The sequence below is a fragment of the Meleagris gallopavo genome, chromosome 4 (genome assembly GCF_000146605.3).
Source record: "Meleagris gallopavo isolate NT-WF06-2002-E0010 breed Aviagen turkey brand Nicholas breeding stock chromosome 4, Turkey_5.1, whole genome shotgun sequence".
Classification (NCBI taxonomy): Eukaryota; Metazoa; Chordata; class Aves; order Galliformes; family Phasianidae; genus Meleagris; species Meleagris gallopavo.
In genome coordinates, this window is record NC_015014.2 from 14,090,841 (window position 1) to 14,094,434 (window position 3,594).

Consider the following 3,594-nt stretch of genomic DNA (forward strand, 5'->3'; position numbering starts at 1 on the left):
TAAAACTCTATGGAAAAAGTAGTTCCACTGTTCTGAGAGCAAAGTTGTTCTAATATGTCTGAGTCCGTTCCCTTCCAGAAATCTTATGATTGCTGTCACACACTTGAAAGACTTATTTGTTAGGCCAAGCTATACAATGTATGGTCTAGCTGCAAAACACGCTAATATCCCATCCCAGAACATGTATCTATTGGTCATGGTGTTTATACAGGTAGACAGCTGTAATGCGTTTGTGCATGTCATTGAGTTGTAGCAAACTAATTCTGTTATGCATTAGAGCCAAAATAGAAACAGCAGTGTTAGAGTACCTGCTTAATCTCTGGGGGTTTTACTTACTTTAAAAATGTATAGAGCGTTTGCTCTTTTTGTATTTTTTATTGTTTAAGGTAAAAATGATTGCAAACTATAGTGGGCCTGCTAAGTCATGGCCTGAGCCAATAATTGAGCACCAGGTGGGAAGGCAGAGGCAACCCAGGGCCACTCAGGTGCATGCAATGTATCTGAGTGAGCAGAAGGGGTGGAGCCAGGATCCACCCCTTCCCAGACCTTATTTAAGGGTTGGCAGTAGAGGTAAGGGTATCTTATTGGTGATTCCTTCCTACTGAAGGTCTCTGAAGGGTAAGTAGGTTTTTTGGTTTGTTTTTTTTTTTTTTTTGTGCGTTTATGGTTGATGCGTTTGAACGTATCCTTACTTGCTGTAGCCTAGGACTTTGCTATTTCATTATCATTGCTGTATTTTCTATTGTGTTACAGCATTGCATAAACTTAAAGTGAAACCTTAAAAATTGTAATGTTAGACTGAAATAATTCTGAAGGGTGCTTTTATGCTCAGTATTATTTTGAAGTATTTTTTCAGTTTAAGGTTTTTTCATTTTATTCCAGGTTCTGCGGAGTCCCCTTACAACAGATTATTTTTCTCTACTTCAATATGAAATCTCTTTTATCTACATACTTATTAAAGTTGTTCTTTTAAGTTCATGGATATGCTGACAATCTTGTCATGTGAATGATTCTACACAGAGTTTTTTCATGTTGCATGCAGGCATTTAAATGCGTTTATCTTGCAAGAATGGGAACAAAATTACTGTCTCATCCTTAAGAATTAAATTTTTTAAAATTTTTTGCTTCTTATTAAATGAGACATGATTTTAGTTTGTGGTTTTTCTATGTGTTGTCAGACTGAGTGTGTTTTTTTAAAATACAGTAAGATAATATTGTTCCTCCTATCATGTAGTAGTTAACTTCTGTAGTAAGTAGTCTGTAACTATTAGACTAATATTCAAGGATTTGTTATTTGTGTTTTAAATTGCATACTGGGAGGGGACTGTATTTTTTTTTAAATATGTTTGTGTATGTAGTGTTGAACTGCAGCCAAGCCTGTTTGAAAGTATTACTTGTGTAGAAGATATGAATGTTCTTCTTCACGCTTATCATTACGCAGGCATTTTCCTTCTTTAATATTTGCTACCCTGCAATTCTGTTTCTTTTAGGTGATGTTATATCTGGCTCAGTTTATATTGGAAAATATTCCTTCCACCTCCTTTAAGCTACCTAGACTCATTTTAAATTAAGTAGTTGTTATCCTTATCTGATGAATGACATAGTACTTTAACCAATACTGTTGAGGATTGGGAAGATCTATATATCAGCTGCTTGAGAATAGTGAGGCTTCCAACATTCATGTAAGCATTTGAAGTGTAAATTTTCCAAGTGGGCTCTTTAAGACTATTTGATGTTTAATCACTTCAAAATACATTACACAATTCTCTGTAAGACTTCTGGCTGGTGCCTATATTCATACCACAACAGCACAAGAAGAATTATCATTATTTAATGATGAAATTATCTATTATCTATTTTTTCTGGCTGGATTATATTTAAATCCTAGAAATTTTTTTACAAAAAAGGGAGATGAAGCTAAGGCCAGTAATAAATTTAGTTACAAAGAAGTTCAAGTGTGGAGTAAGTGGTGTTCTACCTCAACTATGTGCCATGTTTATGTAGGATGTGAACGTAACAATGTTAGAGAAGAATTCTGCTGTAATTTACTTGATTTTTATATATATATAAAAAACAAAACACACAACAGGATGATGCTGGGTTACTCATGCAAGACAGGCATTATTTTGCAGGTTTGTGTGCTTTTTGCAGTAATTCAAAGCACTTGGAGGCAAGTGCCTGTATTAAGAGAATTCCTAGAATTGCTCATGATTATTTCAAGAAAAACTTGCTTACCACCCAGAGGGCAACTTAAGGCAGGAATTCAGCACAAGTGGCTGAATAACTCTCCTGAAGAGGCCCTTTTTCCTTATTGGTACGCAGGAAACAGATGGCAACTAGCTGCCATCTATTGCCAACTATTGCATAAACAGCAAAAAAGAAAGTTGTAATTGCCAGGAATAAAAATCAAATCAGGGCACATAGAGGAGACTGTCATAGGCCAAACACAAAATCAAGCAGTTAATGCTGAAACTAAAATTCGGAAAATGTTTGCTAATGTGCTATCTTGATTTTTAGGCTTTCTAGCTTTTTTAGCTGTGCCAAGACCTATCTGGAGATGCTTCTGATTTGGTGATTCTGGATAGGCAGTGTGTGTCATATGTCAGTGTAATCACGGTACAGAAACAATGTGCTTCCTCCCTTATGAAACATACTTTTCCTCTATTTCTTGTTAATATCCTTAATAAAGATTTTAATTGTTAAAACAGTGGTTAGGAGGGCCATTCAGGGTTAAGAGTTAATATACAAGTGGAGGAAATTTGTATCTTTTATAGTTAGAAACTAACACTCTGTGATGAATGCTACACAGTAACAGAAGAAGAAAAATTGAATAATTGCCTCAGGCAAAAACTAGTCAAGAAGATTATTAAGATTTTATACCTGTTTTAATTCAGAGCAGGAGAAAAATTATGGTTGGGCTGCATGAACTGGGGAATTGGTAGTGCAAGCACCAAGAAATCTAGCTGATTCCACCCTTGCAGCACAGGTTTGAAGTCTCTGGTGAAACTAAACAAAGCCAAGATAATACTATGGCTAAGTTTTTATGTTGACTTTTTTTCTTTCTTTAGTTCTAAGAAACAATTGGAAGAAGTGTTAACAAAGCCAAGATGGATTGTATTAATAAGTGGCAGAGGAAGAGGTAAGCTGAAAGCAACACCTTGTGATTTCTCTATGTTAAATGTCCAATGACTGAAGAAATCCAGACAGGACAGATTTGAATGAGTGTCTATAGAGAGTACATCAATAGATGTGTATTCAACAGTGCTGTTGTAAGACTGGCCAGTAATCACAGCCTACATTAATTCCAGAAAGTACACACAAATAATATTTCTTGGCTCCGTTTTGAAAGCAGCATTTGGAAAGTTATTTGCACTAATCCTTCAACAATAACAGGATTTGTGTTTCCAGTGTAAGCACAGCTTTGAAAATGTGTCTAATGCAACAGTCATGTTAATCCCTGACCTCTTAACCTCTGTGAAAAGAGAGCAATTTTGCAGAACTATTTGCCACTATACTAGAAAAAATATCCTGTACCCTTTAAGATCCTCACCTGAGCAGTCTCTTTTTCCCTAGAGGGATGTAATACTATTAAAA

General features: G+C 35.4%; 1 protein-coding gene across 6 annotated transcripts in view; it reads left to right on the plus strand.

Moving 5' to 3' along the window:
* The window catches only part of JADE1 (jade family PHD finger 1), a 147,190-nt gene that overhangs the window by 31,214 nt on the left and 112,382 nt on the right, over nucleotides 1-3,594 (plus strand). For all 6 annotated transcript variants that reach the window (XM_019614535.2, XM_019614533.2, XM_019614532.2 and 3 more), the window contains exon 4: nucleotides 3,069-3,139. The gene's annotated coding sequence lies outside the window, so the exon portion shown is untranslated. The remainder of the gene's footprint in view (nucleotides 1-3,068; nucleotides 3,140-3,594) is intronic.